We start from the raw sequence: 18,667 nt of genomic DNA, 5'->3' as shown, positions 1-18,667 counted from the left end.
TTGTCAGTGCTATGGAACATAATTCTGATAGAGAGAACATGAGGAATGTCTGGAACGGTTACACCATGGAAAATGTCATTGTTATAGAGAATGCCACAAATGCCATCAAGCCCAAAACAATACATTCCTGCTGGAGTAACTGTGTTCAAATGCTGTGCATGGCTTCCTGTATTTACGACAGAGGCCATCAAGGATATCATAAAAGACATTGTGGATATGGCAAAAAAAGATCGGAGTGGGGGGAAGGTTTTAAGATATAAATCTTGGGGAAAGTAGAGAGTTAATAAAGACCAGAGTGGCAGAATTAACAGAAGACAACTTGATGAAGATGAGTGAATCTGAGCCAGTGCCAGATGATCAGAAAAAAAAGAGAAGAAGCAGTGCTAGAAAATCAATTGACAGACAACCTGGCAGAAGGATTCCAAGTATTTAAGATTGCTTTTGACTTCTTTTATAACATGGACCCATCTATGACATGGGCACTGGAACTAAAGCAAATGGTGGAAGGATTGGTACTGTATAGAAACATTGCTTGAGAAATGAAAAACCAAAAAAATGTCAGACAGAAATTATCATGTACTTCTGTAAAGTTATACCAAGTGTCCCTGCCTCTCCTGCTCACTCTTATACCTCCTCCACCTCTTCCGTCTCCTTATTCCTGAGCCCTCTCTTCTCCTCCTCAGCCTACTCAGTGTGAAAACTATGAAGATGAAGACCTTTATGATGATCCACTTCCACTTAATGAACAGTTAATATATTTCTCTCTTATACTTTTCCTAATAAAATTTTCTTTTCTCTAGCTTACTTTATTGTAAGAATACCGTATATATAATAATACATGTAACATATAAAATATGTGTTAATCAACTGTTTATGTTATCAGCAAGGCTTCTCATCAACAGTAGGCTACTAGTAGTTAAATTTTGGAGGAGTCAAAAGTTATAAGTGGATTTTCAACTAAGGGAGGGTGAAAGGAGTTGGGTAAAAATCCCTAACCCTCAATTATTCAAGAATGAACTTTTTATACTAGACTTCTGAAGAAAGGAGCTTAGAAACAAGAAGAATTGCAGGATTTTGCTAATATATATTCACAGAAACCTGGGGAACATGTGTAGGAGTAAATTCTAAGGAAACTAACCAAGGAGAGTAGGATACAGCAGGTCCTTGAATAATACCATTTCATTCAATGTCATTTTATTAGGTAAATGAGAAAAAATTGATTACTGCCTGAGCGTGATCAACTGCTGTGTTGAATGTGGATGTTCTTCCTATGTCTGTATGGGTTTTCTCCCAGTACTCCAGGTTTCTCTCACATCCCAAAGATGTGCATATTAGGTTAATTTGTGTGTTTAAGTTGTCCCAGTCTGCGTGAGTATAGATATATGTGTAAATATGTCCTTCAATGGATGGCACTCTGTCCAAGGTTGGTTCTCACCTTGAGCTCTGAACTGCTGGGATAGGCTCTGACCATCCATGACCCTGAACTGGAATAAATGAGTTGGAAAATAAATAAATGAATGAATATAAATAATTGTAAAATAAAAATTCATAAGATATACAGTAATCATACAGATGCACAACAAGGAGCAATTCTGTAGGAAAGCGCTCAGTGAGCTCACCATATTTTTCATTGTCTGTTTTTAAACTGTGTGGTGGTAGGAGGTGCTCTTTACAATTTTCACTTTGCAAACATTTATTTCTTGATTTAACTCAACATCGCTATGACCACTGTCACTCACTGACTCACCAAAAATTAGGTAAGTGTTCTTGTTTTATTAACATTTCTTTAATAAATGTAGAGCTCACCTTTGTTTCAATGTCTAAAATTAGAAGTATTTTGGTCTTTATTTAGATTTCCATGAAGAAAGGTGAGAATAAACAAGTAGGCCAGGAGTGGTGGCTCATGCCTGTAATCCCAGCACTTTGGGAGGCCGAGGTGGGCGGATCATGAGGTCAGGAGATCGAGACCATCCTGGCTAACACGGTGAAATCCTGTCTCTAGTAAAAATACAAAAAATCAGCTGGGCATGGTGGTTCATGCCTGTAGTCCCAGCTTCTCGGGAGGTTGAGGCAGGAGAATGGCGTGAACCTGGGAGGCAGATCTTGCAGTGAGTTGAGATGATGCCACTGCACTCCAGTTTGGGCAACAGAGTGAGACTCCATCTCAAAAAAAAAAAAAAAAAAAAGTAAATGAGTAATCAGGCTAACTACTATGATACAGATAAGCCACAGAGGGGTCAGGGAATGGGCTAACGATACATGTGACATCATACAGAAAGCTCTTCACACCAAACTAATAGCTGCTAGGATTAGGAAATTTACAGGGGGCATCATACATTCATACAAATATTGTTTATGTAAACTTTCAGCTTTGATAAATGTTATTTAAAATTCTTAAATTGATTGTTATAATAAATAATACATAACCACACAAATTTTTCTTTCTTCTTTTCTCTTTCTCTTTCTTTCTCTCTCTTTCTTTCTTTCTCTCTCTCTCTTTCTTTCTTCTTTCTTTCCCTTTCTTTTTCTTTCTTCTTTCTCTTTCCTTCCTTCCTTCCTTCTTTCTTTCTTTTTTCTTTCTTCTTTTTTTTTTTGGAGACAGGATCTCTGTCTGTCCCCCAGGCTGGAGTGCAGTGGTGAGGCCTTGTGGGTTCAAGCGATTCTCAAGCCTCAGCCTCCCAAGTAACTGGGACTACTGGCACATAGCACCATGTCTGGCTAATTTTTACATTTTTAGTAGAAATGGAATTTTACCATGTTGGGCGGCTTGTCTTGAACTCTTGACTTCAAGTGATCCACCCGCCTTGGCCTCACAAAGTGCTGGGATTACAGGCATGAGCCACTGCACCTGATCATAAAAATCATATAACATACCTTTATCACATTCACAGCACAAGACAAGGGATGTTTTGCTCTCCAATATATAATACCAAACAGTAATCAAATTTTAAATTGGGGAAAAATGGACCTTTGGTTCTTATTAATGAAGAAATAATCATATTATAAAGTCATGAAGTTTTGACTGCCATATCTTTAAGTCTCACAGTTGACCACTGAAATAGCAATATTTTAAAAATCTGAACTTTGTGGTCTTCTATTGTCTTTGCATGTTAGACTTAATGACTATGATGTCAGTTTGTAGTATTTTGAAATTTCTGAAAAGTCACTTTTTTTCCCCTGAGATTTCTCCCAGTGAAAACAACTAAAGCCTAATCTATGCTTTGGTATATGACTGATAATTTCGGTCGGTGAGTAACAAATGATATTGTACAGGTCTATGAAACACGATGAGTAGCATTGCTCTACTCATTTATAAATGATGTGTCAATAATCACATGGACAGCTCGGAGAACCAAATGTAAAGAAAGATACAATAAATTTTGAAAAAGTCCAGAGATGGCAGTTGTTAAGGACTGAATATTTGTGTCTCCCAAAAGTTTATACATTACAACCCTAATTTCCAATGAGACAGTATCTGAGACAGAGCTTTTGGGAGATAGAGTTAGATGAGGTAATAAGGGTAAGGAACTCATGATGAGATTAGCACCCTTATAAGAGCAGAAGAGTGTTCCCTCTCTCTACCATGTGAAGACACAGGGAGAAGGCAGCCAGACTTGTATTCTCACATAGTGGAGAGAAAGGGCAAGCTCTCTTCAGAAATTGAATCACCCAAAACATTAATATTTTACTTCCAAGACTGCAGAACTATAAGACATAAATTTCTGTTTAAGCCACCCAATGTATGGTATTTTGTTATGGCAACCAAAGCAAACTAATGCAGAAGGATATAATTGGACCTTGCTTTTGATGGGTCGAGCCACCATATGTATTTTGATTAGAGGCTTTAATCTGTTCACGTTCAAGGTAATTATAGATAGACATGAACTTACTTTTGCCATTTTATTAATCAATTTCTGTCTGTTTTGTGTTCTGCATCTCTTGTTGTCTTCCTTTGTGATTTGATGATTGTCTGTAGCAGCATGTTTTGATTCCTTTCCCCTTATCTTATGTGTGTCTACTCTAAGTTTTTGCTTTGTGATTACCATAAGGCTTAAATAAAGCCTCCTGTAGTTACTCTATTTTAAGCTAACAACAGAATTTTAATCTCATACAAAAATTCTGCCCTTTTATTCTCCTCCCCCCATATTTGATGCTTTTAATGTCACAATTTACATTTTTATATTGTATATCTACTAACCATTAGTTATTTTTAATATTTTGCCTTTTAACCTTTAAATTATAGTTAAAAGTGATTTACATACTGCCATTATAGTATCAGAGTATTCAGAATTTGGCTATATATTTGCTTTACCAGTGAGCTTTATTTCTCATGTTTTCATGAGAAATATTTTCATGAGAAAATAATTAGCATCCTTTTGCTTCAGCTTGAAGCACCCCCTTTAGCATGTCTTATAAGGAGGTGCAGTTGTGATGAACTTCCTCAAATTTTGTTTGTCTGGGAAGTTTTTATCTTTCCTTCAGTTCTGAAAGACAGATTTGTCAGATAAAGTATTTTTGCTGGCTAATTTTCCCCTCCTCCTCCTCCTCCTCCTCCTCCTCCTCCTCCTCCTCCTTCTTCTTCTTCTTCTTTTTTGTACTTTAAATACACCATCCTACTCTTTCCTGACCTACCACATTTCATTTCTTTGTTCTACAAAATCAGCTGATAGCCTCTTGGAGGTCCCCTTTTCTGTGAGGAATCTCTTTTCTCATGCCACTTTCCACATTTATTTCTTCATCTTTGATTTCTGACAATTTGATGATGACAGCTGTTGATGAGCTCTTTTTTGGATTGAACGTTATTGGAGACTTTTCAGCATCATGTACCTGGATGCCCATATGTATCCCCAGATTTATTCATTAATTATTTAAGTAAACTTTCTGCTCCTTTTTCTCTTTTCCTTCTATAGATCTATTATGCAAAAATTAGTTCTCTTGCTCATGTCCCATATATCCCATAGACTTTCTTCATTTTTTTATTCTTTTTTTTTCTCCTCTTACAAGATATTATCTAATTACCTGTCTTCAAATTCACATATTCTTTCTCACATGTGATCAAATCTGCTGCATATGTTACATACATAAAGTGTTTTCAATTTAGCTCATTGTCTTCTTCAGCTTCAGAATTTGTGTTCTTTTTGTAATTTTTTATTTCTTCATTGAGTTTTTTATTTTTTTTAATACAGTTGACTCTTGAACAACACAAGTTTGAACAATACAGGTCCACTTATACACGGATTAAAAATAAATACAGAGGACCTTTCCTATCCATGGATTCTGACTCCACAACCAATAGTGAATTAAAAATACAGCATTTGTAAGATGCAAAACCAATGCGTATGGAGTGCTGACTTTTCATATTCCTGAGTTTCACAGGGCAAACTGCAGAACACAAGTATGCACAGATTTTTGCATCCACAGGGAGTCTTGGAACCAGTTTCCCATTGGTACCAAGGGGCCTCTCTTCATTTTGTTTTCTGATATTGTTGATTTTTTTAAACCTATATTCGTTTGTAGTTCAACTGAGTTTTTCAAAAACAATTTTGGATTTTTTTTATCAGAAAATTTGTAAATTTCTATTTCTTTGAGGTCTGTTACTAGAAAATTATTTTCTTCCTTATTATTTGGTGGTGTCATTTTTTTTCTTGTTGTTAGTGTACGTGTTGGTGGTGGAGCATGTGTGCGTGTGTGTGTTTCTTGTTGCTTTAAGTTAATGTCTGTGTATGTAACGGACCATCATCTCTTCTGGACTTTATCAACTAGTTTTAGTGGAGAAAGACCTTCACCCATGTGTGAGTGTAAGGGTTCTCTCTGGCTGTGTAGGGTGGGATGGTTCCAGTTCTGGTGTGAGCACTGCCTCTCTGCAGATCTGTCAACTGAGGTCAGCATTTGTTAAGACTGCAGGGGTGGCCGGTGTGGTGGCTCACGCCTGTAATCCCAACACTTTGGGAGGCTGAGGCGGGCAGATCACGAGGTCAGGAGATCGAGACCGTCCTAGTTAACACGGTGAAACCCTGTCTCTACTAAAAATACACACACACACACACAAATTAGCAGGGTGTGGTGGTGGGCGCCTGTAGTCCCAGCTACTTGGGAGTCTGAGGCCAGAGAATGGCATGAACCTGGGAGGCAGAGGTTGCAGTGAGACAAGATCGTGCCACTGTACTCCAGCCTGGGCAACAGAGCAAGACTCTGTCTCAAAAAAACAAACAAATAAACAAAAAAGATTGCAAGGGCCCTCAGCAACTAGCATTATGGATGTCTATAAACATGATAAAAGCTGTTGAGGTTTTGGTTGGTGAAGCCTGCTGGTGTCCTCCTATTCTTTTTTTTTTCTAATGGGGGAGGGAATCTCCCTTGGCATCAGGTCCAGGTCATGTACATGCTCTTCGTGATAGTCATTCATGTTTGATGCATGACGCCTGTGGTGTGGCCATGGAGCTGGAGTGCAGAACTCAAGTATACACCAAGCTACAGCACCCCTGGAGTCTGGATGGAGGCTAGCTTGTTGTAGGGGCGGCTCCAATTACCAAGGTGCAGGTGACCACAAAGTGCTATGTAATTGGGATCCTTGCTTTCCCACTGCTATCTTTTAAATGAACTATTCAGGTATTTGCCTTTTAACTTAAAGTGACCCACATCCTATTTCCTTATTTATACTGCTAGTTGCCACATGCGTTTCTCTGTCTCTGTCAAACTCTTCATTCCTGCCACACAAGATTCGAGGATGGATGATTGCTTTCTTGAACTCATCACACTTTCCTTGTCTAGGATCTGTAAGTAAAAATCTTTGTAAAAATCTTTGAATTTATTTTCTATTGTGGTACTTATAGAATTTGCACCTTCCGTCTGAAGAATTAGGGGTTTCCCCAGACCCCACTTTCCCTGGGATGCCAGAGAGAACATGAGATCAATTTCCCATCTGCAGCACAGAGCAATGGTCAGCCAGTCATAACAGGTCAAGAACCAGACACGCCGGGCGCGGTGGCTCAAGCCTGTAATCCCAGCACTTTGGGAGGCCGAGACGGGCGGATCACGAGGTCAGGAGATCAAGACCATCCTGGCTAACACGGTGAAACCCCGTCTCTACTAAAAATACAAAAAACTAGCCGGGCGAGGTGGCGGGCGCTTGTAGTCCCAGCTACTCGGGAGGCTGAGGCAGGAGAATGGCGTAAACCCAGGAGGCGGAGCTTGCAGTGAGCTGAGATCTGGCCACTGCACTCCAGCCTGGGCGACAGAGCGAGACTCCGCCTCAAAAAAAAAAAAAAAAAAAAAAAAAAAAAAAAAAAAAAAAAAAAAAAAGAACCAGACACAAGGAAGTCTTCCAGTATAAACAAGTTTCACATGTGAGAGAACCCTGTCTGTGGGTGGGACAACCAGCCATTAGGCTGTCTGCCAGGTAAAAGTAGTAGCATGTGAAAGTCACACTATAAAACACCCATATCCAGCTTCCCTTTATTTCCCATTAAAACAGCATTATTAGCCTCTTTAGTACCAAAAGCCCAAAGTAGCTGGGACTTAAAAAACACTGATCTCTGTGTGGCACAGCAGTAGCTTCTTCTTGGGGGAGGGATACCAGGAGCATCTCCCTCTCCAAGGAGGTTTGTTTCAATGATGGCTGTTGGTTAGCTCAGTGGCAAAAGCTGCCAGTAACCTCTGCAGAGCAGGCTGCTGGGGTCCATGCCAATGAACACTAATAGCACCTTTGCTGTGAAGGCTATGGGGAATCTGCAGATGCCATGTGGGCTGTTGTAATCTTCAGTGGCAAAGTCTGCCAAGGTGCTCTGCAGAGAAGGCCACTGGGAACCATGTTGGCACTCACCATGTGGCTGGTACCGATATCCATGCCATTTTGTTGTTGTTCAAGCTCCCAGCTGCGGCATAGAGCAATGATCGGACAGGTGTAATTGATCAGAAATCAGATACAAGGGAGTCTTCTAGGATAAACAAGCTTCACATGTGAGGGACCCTGGCTGTGGGTTGAAAAACTAGCCATTAGGAGGTTGCTCGTCATCTCCAGGAGTCTCAGGTATGCTGATCTCCTCAGTGTTCTTTTGTGTACAGATTTTGTCCATGTTTCCTTGTTCCATGGTGCTGCTGAAGGTTTTTAATTGGAATCTTTTACCCTCTTAGTGTTTCATTCATCGATATCTAATGAATTGTTACTTTGCAGGGGGACGGAATGAAGGCTGCTGTCTTCTACTCCACCATCTTGTCGGTATCACTCCTGGAAAAGGGACATTAAAAAATAAGTTGAAATATATAGAATTGTATAATTCCTTAGCTATAGAGTTGTATGAAAATATACATAGTTTTCCAAAAGTGTTTAGATAAATTCAGTGCAATTATAACTACAAGAGAATGTTAAAAGAATCAAGGAGCATTTCTAGTTTTGAGATTAATTTTATGAAAGCAAATGTATCATTTTGGTACGTCAGCCAGCTTCATAGTAACTAGAGATTTCTTTGGTCACCTAACATGGCTTCTGTATTCTTGTAAGTTTAAAAAAAATTATTTTAAAAAATTTCAATAACCTTCTAACTTTAACACTTGCCTCCCTCCAGTCTATTCTCTACTCAATATCTAAAGTAACTTCACAAAAGTAGAAATCAGATTATCATATCCCTCTTCTACTGAAAACACATCAGTGAATTCTAATCACCTACATTTAGAGAAAAATTGAAACTCTTCATCGTCTCCTTCCTGCCTATTTGTGTAATAGAAATATGGGGAACTTGTTTAATAGAAATAATGGGTCCATCAGTAAGTTATATGGGGGCTACAACATTTCAGATAAGTTATATGTTTGCAGGAAAAGAACACACACACACAAACACACGTGTGCACAAGTTCACATACACCCTCTCTGTAAGCTATAGTAAGTTCCCAATTTAGTTAGCAAGGATGTATAATCCCAGCAGTGGAAAGCTGGCCACACAAATCAGGAGCAGATAGATACTATCTGAATACATCTCTTGTTCACAGAGACCTTGAAAGGGGAAAGTTAACGATGGATCAGTAACTGGGACTCATTTGTGTCCTGGAATATTGTACATAAGATAGCAATATATAGGAATATTGTCCGTAAGATAGCTATTGCCTTCTATTTGGAAAGGAAATGGACTAGTTTTAAATCACAATATAAATTTGTTTCTCCCTTCACCACAGTTTTAGTTAAATGCCTTGTTGCTCAATAATTCTTTGGTTTGGTTTTCCAAAATAAATTGTAAATAATCAAAAGTTTTGGCCGGGCGCGGTGGCTCAAGCCTGTAATCCCAGCACTTTGGGAGGCCGAGACGGGCGGATCACGAGGTCAGGAGATCGAGACCATCCTGGCTAACACGGTGAAACCCCGTCTCTACTAAAAAATACAAAAAAAAACTAGCCGGGTGCGGTGGCGGGCGCCTGTAGTCCCAGCTACTCGGGAGGCTGAGGCAGGAGAATGGCGGGAACCCGGGAGGCGGAGCTTGCAGTGAGCTGAGATCCGGCCACTGCACTCCAGCCTGGGCGGCAGAGCGAGACTCCGTCTCAAAAAAAAAAAAAAAAAAAAAAAATCAAAAGTTTTAATACTGAAAAAACCATCCCCACGTTAAAACACTTATTCAAGTATTTGAATCTCTTCTCAAAATTGTCTTTACTCATTTTATCCACAAAGATGGGATACAATGAAGTGCTTAGATGTATTATGTTGTTTCTTCAATGCCTAGAGCCTGTGCTTTCCACCACTGAAATTGATAGAGCTCTTTCAGCAACTCCCAAAGATAGAAACTGTTCAAACGTTCCTTGGGAGAGAAGCAATGGTACACATGAAAGTAGCACAGGCTAGTTCTGCATCTGTCTAATATATAACCAACATTATAACTAACTTAATATTCATTAAACAGAAGGAATGCCTCACTTTGCTATTGTCCGTCATGAAGCATACCAGAGAATCCACACTATCCTCTCTACCATGGGAAGAAGATACAGAGTAGACAAAAATCCTGGTTTCAGCTTCACCAGAATGAAAGCTAGTGCAAGCTCACTATCAAGGTTTACCACAAGTGAATATGACTCAAGTGGAAGAAATTTTCCATCAAAATGTCAGTTATGGCTTTATGATGCTTATATATTTGGGAGAAACTCACTCATAAATAAATTTTTTTTTTGAGACAGGGTTTTGCTCTTGTCACCCAGACTGGAGTGCAGTGGCACGACCTCGGCTCACTGCAACCTCCGCCTCCGGGTTCAAGTGATTCCCCTGTTTCACTCAGCCTCCGGAGTAACTGGGATTATAGGCGACCACCACCACACCCAGCTAATTTTTTTGTATTTTTAGTAGAGATGGGGTTTCACCATGTTGGCCAGGCTGGTCTCGAACTCCTGACCTCAGGTGATCCCAAAGTGCTGGGATTACAGGCATGAGCCACCGCGCCCAGCCATACATTATTTTTAATAGAGACTATTTGAAATAATCTGTCTTACAGAAAAAAATAGTTTTATAATATATATCCTCAAAGTCACTACTTCATTTTTTAGTACCTACCCAATATATTTAAAATGTCTTAGTTTCACTTCTTTTTTGAATCTTTCTTACCAGATATTGCAGTGCAAAGTTGAGTGTGGATCATCCTTAGGCATATAATCTTGACTTCCCTTAGGAGAGAATGAGAAATACCACATTTGTTGGAAGTAAGTCTTCAAGAAAGGTTATTGACTTTGCGTTAACCACAATCCCTATTTTCTGTTTAAATCGCTATATTTAGAATTCTCAGGCTATCTGGAGCTGTAGTTGTTCTAGAAATTCTCACATACATGGCACATATCTACCTCTTTCCTAAGTTTGTTCTGGCTGAAGAATCACACTCAATAGATTCCTGAAGATAAACTTCTGGTAATTGATTCCATTGTTGGTATACTTAGGATAATAGCAAGGATCGATATTTCTTCAGTAATATAAACCTATTAGATTTCCTTCCTTTGGCACTTCCACTTTCCAATCCTTGAATAACTATTTCAGTTACAGCATATGCTTTCCTTTCCATGTTGCCTTTACCTGTCTCCTTGGTATGTTTCCTCTAATGTTTCATTTTGTCTCAAAAAGATTGAAAAAAAAAATCCTAACTACTTTAATGCAATACCTCTGGACAAAGTAAAATAAAGAAATAAATCATCCTGCATTTCTATAGGGTCAAAACTAGTTTTTACACAGGTTATGCATTTCTACTGTTCTACTTATTAACTGCAAGATTAGTATGTGTATTTTATAAATTTCATATATTCTTTTTCTAAATTTTCGTTAACATATTTCTGCCAATATATTCTATTTAGAAGATGTTTAGCCCTTTCACTATAATTTTCTCATAGCTTTTAATAAAATCTGATGGCTAGAGTATACCAAGAAGCCTTGCGTTTTAAACAATTCCTTTGTGCTTTTTTCCCCAACCGAGAAGATGACATATTTATATATAATAAAGGGCCTTATTGTTTTTCATCTATTATTGATTACATTACCTGGAAGGTGAATAGGCCATCATCTGTACCTATGACATCTACAGCTTTGGCTGAGCTTATCAACTAAACAAATGAGAACCAATTTAAAAGCACATGGTAGGGACAGTGTGAAAGAGTTGGTGGAAAACCTATAGGAATCTCCAAGTTAATTTTTTCAGGGTTTGCCCTTTATTACTGCATGAAGTCCAAAACATGATAAAGAATAGAGTTTAGGTCTACCTACTAATGCAAATACTTGAATTTAATAACAATGAAAAATACCAGTAATTCAAAAGCTGAAAACACAAAGTGTTAATGATTTATAACCTTTTATGGATTCTCATCTAACGATTAAAAACTCTATTGTTCTGCATAATACTAACACTTTTATCTTCAAGTAATAGACTCCTTCCATGTACTGGTTCAGATTCCTAAGATGTTTCCTACATGACACTGTTAAATTGTGAGATATTTAGTATATAAGTACGAGAACCTTGAATCTGAAGCATGTCTCTCAGTTCACAGTTTTTCCTGATGCCTGTTGTCAAGCTCAGCTGAGCTGCCTGCCTCCAGCTCCAGTATTAGAACCATCCTGGTGTCATGTGCCAAAAAGAGGGAACAGAGAGAAGATAGAACAATCATCAAATTCTCACTCTCATATTTCTACAAACATGGAAATGCAAAATCTAAGAGGGAGAGTAAGTTAGTCAGGGATTACTGCTATGATTCAGTTTCCAGATTCCACTACTTGATCAGAGGAAAAGAATGGACTGCAAGATGAGCTTAAATCATGTTATTGTTTCACAATCACAAAAATAAGTAAGTAAAAAGACAGAGGTACATATCTGCTAGATAGATTTTGTTGTTGCTGTTGTTTGAGATGGAGTCTTGCTCTGTTGCCCAGGCTAGGGTGCAGTGGTGCTATCTTGGCTCATTGCAAACTCCACCTCTCGGGTTCAAATGCTTCTCCTGCCTCAGCCTCCAATAGCTGGGATTACAGGCACCTGCCATCGCACCCAGCTAATTTTTGTATTTTTCTGTAGAGACGGAGTTTCAACATTTTTGTCAAGCTGGTCTCAAACTCCTGACCTCGTGATCTTCCCACCTTGGTCCCCCAAAGTGTTTGGATTACAGGCATGAGCCACCATGCCTGGCCATGCCAGATGTTTTAAACTACTATCACTAGTGAAACTAGACGAAACAGAGTCTTGGACTTTGGCATAATATATTCGATTTTCTATCACTTGGAAAGAAATAGAAAGGTAGAATGGAAAAAGTAGGTTTTTCCCATGGAAACTGGTATTATATCCTCATTTAAAGAAATACAATGGTGTATTGGCATTTTGTTTTCTATTGATATGAATGATATTAGTATGTTCTGTGCCATGAACTATATATTGCCTTTGGTCCTTAATTCATTGCATTCTTGTTTTAAATCAAGAAGAATAATGAACTAATGTCATCCAAAAAGAAGTTTGCTGGTGAAACATTTATTTTCCAGCATCATTTGTTTCAACAATATGAAAGTTAAGTTATATTATTATTTTCAGACACAAACTTCACCTTATTTTACCTGAAATATCAAAGGATTAAGAGAAGCAGAAAAAGAAGAAAAAAATTCTTACGAAGTAGGAAAGATCAGTGTCTTGGAGCCATATATACTTTCTCTAATGTAATATATCAATTTTTTTTATTTTTTTATTTTATTATACTTTAAGTTCTAGGGTACATGTGCATAACGTGCAAGTTTGTTACATATGTATACATGTGCCATGTTGGTGTGCTGCACCCATTAACTCATAATTTATATTAGGTATATCCCCTAATGTTATCCCTCCCCCAGCCCCCCAACCAACAATGGGCCCGGGTATGTGATGTTCCCCTTCCTGTGTCCAAGTGTTCGCATTGTTCAATTCCAACCTATAAGTGAGAACATGTGGTGTTTGGTTTTCTGTCCTTGCAATAGTTTGCTCAGAATGATGGTTTCCAGCTTCATCCATGTCCCTACAAAGGGCATGAACTCATCCTTTTTTATGGCTGCATAGTATTCCATGGTGTATGTGTGCCAAATTTTCTTAATCCAGTCTATCAATGATGGACAGTTGGGTTGGCTCCAAGTCTTTGCTATTGTGAATAGTGCCACATAAACATACGTGTGCATGTGTCTTTGTAGCAACATGATTTATAATCCTTTGCGTATATACCCAGTAATGGGATGGTTGGGTCAAATGGTATTTCTAGTTCTGGATCCTTGAGGCATCACCATGCTGTCTTCCACAATGGTTGAACTAGTTTACGGTCCCACCAACAGTGTAAAGGTGTTCCTATTTCTCCACATCCTCTCCAGCACCTGTTGTTTCCTGATTTTTTGATGATTACCATTCTAACTGGTGTGAGATGGTCTCTCATTGTGGTTTTGATTTGCATTTCTCTGATGACCAGTGATGATGAGCATTTTTTCTTGTGTCTGTTGGCTGCATAAATGTCTTCTTTTGAGAAGTATCTGTTCATATCTTTTGCCCACTTTTTGATGGGGTAGTTTGATTTTTTTCTTATAAATTTGTTTAAGTTCTTTATAGATTCTGGATATTAGCCCTTTGTCAGATGGGTAGATTGTAAAAGTTTTCTCCCATTCTGTAGGTTGCCTGTTCACTCTCATGGTAGTTTCTTTTGCTGTGCAGGAGCTCTTTAGTTTAATTAGATCCCATTCGTCAATTTTGGCTTTTGTTGCCATTGCTTTTGGTGTTTTAGTCATGAAGTCCTTGCCCGTGCCTGTGTCCTGAATGGTATTGCCTAGGTTTTGTTCTAGGGTTTTTATGGTTTTAGGCCTAACATTTAAGTCTTTAATCCATCTTGAATTAATTTTCATATAAGGTGTAAGGAAGGGATCCAGTTTCAGCTTTCTACGTATGGCTAGTCAGTTTTCCCAGCACCATTTATTAAATAAGGAATCCTTTCCCCATTGCTTGTTTTTGTCAGGTTTGTCAAAGATCAGATGGTTGTAGAGGTGTGGTATTGTTTCTGAGGGCTCTGTTCTATTCCATTAGTCTATATCTCTGTTTTGGTACCAGTACCATACTGTTTTACTTACTGTAGCCTTGTAGTGTAGTTTGAAGCCAGGTAGCGTGATGCCTCCAGCTTTGTTCTTTTGGCTTAGGATTGTAGTTGCATTGCGAGCTCTTTTTTTGGATCCGTATGAACTTTAAAGTAGTTTTTTCCAATTCTGTGAAGAAAGTAATTGGTAGCTTGATGGGGATGGCATTGAATCTATAAATTACCTTAGGCAGTATGGCCATTTTCATGATATTGATTTTTCCTATCCATGAGCATGGAATGTTCTTCCATTTGTTTGTGTCCTCTTTTATTTCATTGAGCAGTGGTTTGTAGTTCTCCTTCAAGAGGTCCCTTGTAAGTTGGATTCCTAGGTGTTGTATTCTCTTTGAAGCTATTGTGAATGGGAGTTCACTCATGATTTGGCTCTCTGTTATTGGTGTAGAGAAATACTTGTTAATTTTGCACTCAGTCTCAGGATTCAGGATTTTGAATCCTGAGACTGCTGAAGTTGCTTATCAGCTTAAGGAGAATTTGGGCTGAGATGATAGGGTTTTCTAAATATACAATCATGTCATCTATAAACAGGAACAAGTTGAGTTCCTCTTTTCCTAACTGAATACCTTTTATTTCTTTCTACTGCTTGATAACCCTGGCCAGAACTTCCAATACTATGTTGAATAGGAGTGGTGAGAGAGGGCATCCTTGTCTCGTGCCAGTTTTCAAAGTGGATGCTTCCAGTTTTTGCCCATTCAGTATGATATTGGCTGTGGTTTTATCATAAATAGCTCTTATTATTTTGAGATACATCCCATTAACACCTAGCTTATTGAGAAGTTTTAGCATGAAGGACTGTTGAATTTTGTTGAAGGCCTTTTCTGCATCTATGGAAATAATCATGTGGTTTTTGTCTTTCAACTTTGGTGAATCTGACAATTATGTGTGTTGGAGCTGCTCTTCTCAAGGAGTATCTTTGTGGTGTTCTCTGTATTTCCTGAATTTGAATGTTGGCTTCCTTTTCTAGGTTGGGGAAGTTCTCCTGGATGATATCCTGGAAAGCGTTTTCCAACTTGGTTTCAATCTCCTGGGCACTTTCAGGTACACCAATCAGACATATATTTGGTCTTTTCACATAATCCCCCTGTTTCTTGGAGGCTTTGTTTATTTCTTTTTACTCTTTTTTCTCTAAACTTCTTGCTTCACTTCATTCATTTCCTCTTCAATCACTGATACTCTTTCTTTCACTTGATCGAATTAGCTACTGAAGCTTGTGCATGTGTCACATAGTTGTTGTGCCATAATTTTCAGCTCCATTAGGTCATTTAAGGTCTTTTCTACACTGTTTACTCTAGATAGCCATTCATCTAATCTTTTTTCAAGGTTTTCAGCTTCTTTGTGATGGGTTCCAACATCCTCCTTTAGCTCGGAGAAGTTTGTTATTACTGAGCATCTGAAGCCTTCTTCTCCCAACTTGTCAAAGTCATTCTCCATCCAGCTTTGTTCCGTTACTGGTGAGGAGCTGCATTCCTTTAGAGAAGAAGAGGCACTCTGATTTTTAGAATTGTTAGCTTTTCTGCTCTGGTTTCTCCCCATCTTTGTGGTTTTTGTCTACCTTTGGTCTTTGATGATGGTGATGTACAGATGGGGCTGTGGTGTGGATGTCCTTTCTGCTTGTTAGCTTTCCTTCTAACAGTCAGGACCCTCAGCTGCAGGTCTGTTGGAGTTTGCTGGAGGTCCACTTCAGACCTTGTTTGCCTGGGTATCACCAGCAGAAGGTGCAGAACAGCAATTATTCAGGTCTGTTGGAGTTTGCTGGAGGTCTACTTCAGACCCTGTTTGCCTGGGTATCACCAGCAGAAGGTGCAGAACAGCAATTATTGCAGAACAGCAAATGTTGCTGCCTGATCCTTCTTCTGGAAGCTTCGTCTCAGAGGGGCACCCGGCTGTATGAGGTGTCAGTTGGCCCCTACTGGGAGGTATCTCCCAGTTATGCTACTTGGGGGTCAGGGACCCACTTGAGGAGGCAGTCTGTTCGTTCTCAGATCTCAAACTCCGTGCTGGGAGACCCACTACTCTCTTCAAAGCTGTCAGACAGGGACGTTTAAGTCTGCAGAAGTTTCTGCTGCCTTTTGTTCAGCTATGCCCTGCCCCAAGAGGTGGAGTCTACAGAGGCAGGCAGGACTCCCTGAGCTGCTGTGGGCTCCACCCAGTTCGAGCTTCTGGGCTGCTTTGTTTACCTATTCAAGCCTCAGCAATGGCAGACACTCCTCCCACAGCCTCACTGCCACCTTGCAGTTCGATCTCAGACTGCTGTGCTAGCAGTGAGTGAGGTTCTGTGGGTGAGAGACTCTCTGAGCCAGGTGCGGGATAAAATCTCCTGGTGTGTTGTTTGCTAAGACCATTGGAAAAGCACAGTATTAGGGTGGGAGTGTCCCAATTTTCCAGGTACCTTCTGTCATGGCTTCCCCTTGCGCTTCCCAGGTGAGGCAATGACCTGCCCTTCTCCATCAACTGCACCCATTGTCTGTCAAGTTCTGGTGAGATGAACCTGGTACCTCAGTTGGAAATGCAGAAATGATCCATCTTCTACATTGCTCATACTGGGAGCTGTAGACTGGAGCTGTTCCTATTCGGCCATCTCAGAACCTCCCCCTGTAACATATCATATTTTTAAAGACACTTTAAAAAGTATAAAACAGGGTTCTTGCACAAACAATAATTATCTCTTCTCTGCATTTTGCACAAATCTTTCTTAATAGGTACCATCTGCTTAGGAATGAACTATTTACTTTTCATACTTGTGGAGTCAAAACCCAGGACTCGTTTATCATCAATTATGGTCACAAAATAATTTGATTTTAATTTTCAAAAAAAAATTTACCAAGAAAACTTCAGCCCTTAAGGAAATTAAATAAAGAAATATCACAGTACATGCTCCTACCAGTGGTTTGTTTAGCATAAAAAAATATATAATAGTACTAGACTATCTCAGAAAGCCCATGAGAAAAACAAGTATCCTTGGCCATATGAATTTATTATTAAAGAAGAAAATACATGTTAAAAATTACCTGTTTTGGTGTTTTAATCTATCTCCAGCTATATAAAAAGTCAGATGGAACCAGTATCAGAAAAACTTCAAGAACTGAAACTGTAGTACTGGGATATTATATGGTTCATCTATTTACACTGACCGTTGAGAAAGAATATTCTGCTTAAGGTATAATGAAAGTAGACAGAATCATGATAGTATTCAACAGATCTTTCAGGATACATACAAAATATGACCCATAAAGTTCTTATGCTTGTGAAACAAGTTACTTTTTATTTCCCTGATATACATTTTGTCATGAAAACAGACTTGATCATTGCTAGGACTCTGATGCAGACTCTGGTACAATAGCCTTTGGTGAAATCTTACTTTCAGAGCCTTCTCAGTGGCTTTCCTATGAGAAAATATCCATCCACATGACATTCTGCTAACAAATGGTCCATGCCAATGGATGTCTTTTGTTCTAAAGCTGGATGTGTGCTGTTTGGATTCTTAATCTCAAGAAATCTATGCTTCTTTAAGCATTGGAAACACACATTTAGAGTACAAGGTGAGTTCTAGCTACTCAAGAGGCTGAGGCAGGAGAATTGCTTGAACCCAGGAGTTTAAGGCCAGCCTGGGCAACATAGCGAGATCCTCTCTCTTAAACACAGACACATATACACCCAGAGACACACACTTAGAAGATATGTACATAGGTTTATTTCTTCAGATTTTAGGAGTTTCCATACAAATTAGCACCTAGAATATCATCTTTTATGTAAAGTTAAATTTTCTCTAAATGTTTATATTAATCTTATTGCTTGCCATTGTGTCTTTTCTATTGAAATTGTTATAATTTGGAAACCATTAAAATTAGGTAAATATTTTGGCTCTGACTAGAGAAGTGATTCAATCCAAAAAAAAATTCTCTGCATAATCCTAGCACTTGGGAGGCTGAGGTGGGCAGATCACAAGGTCAGGAGTTTAAGATCAGCCTGGTCAACATAGTGAAACCCCGTCTCTAGTAAAAATACAAAAAATTAGCCGGGCATGGTGGCAGGCACCTGTAATCCCAGCTACTTGGGAGGCTTAGGAGGAGAATCCCTTGAACCT

Source organism: Theropithecus gelada, chromosome 1, assembly GCF_003255815.1.
Source record: "Theropithecus gelada isolate Dixy chromosome 1, Tgel_1.0, whole genome shotgun sequence".
NCBI lineage: Eukaryota > Metazoa > Chordata > Mammalia > Primates > Cercopithecidae > Theropithecus > Theropithecus gelada.
This window is presented reverse-complemented; position numbering follows the sequence as displayed.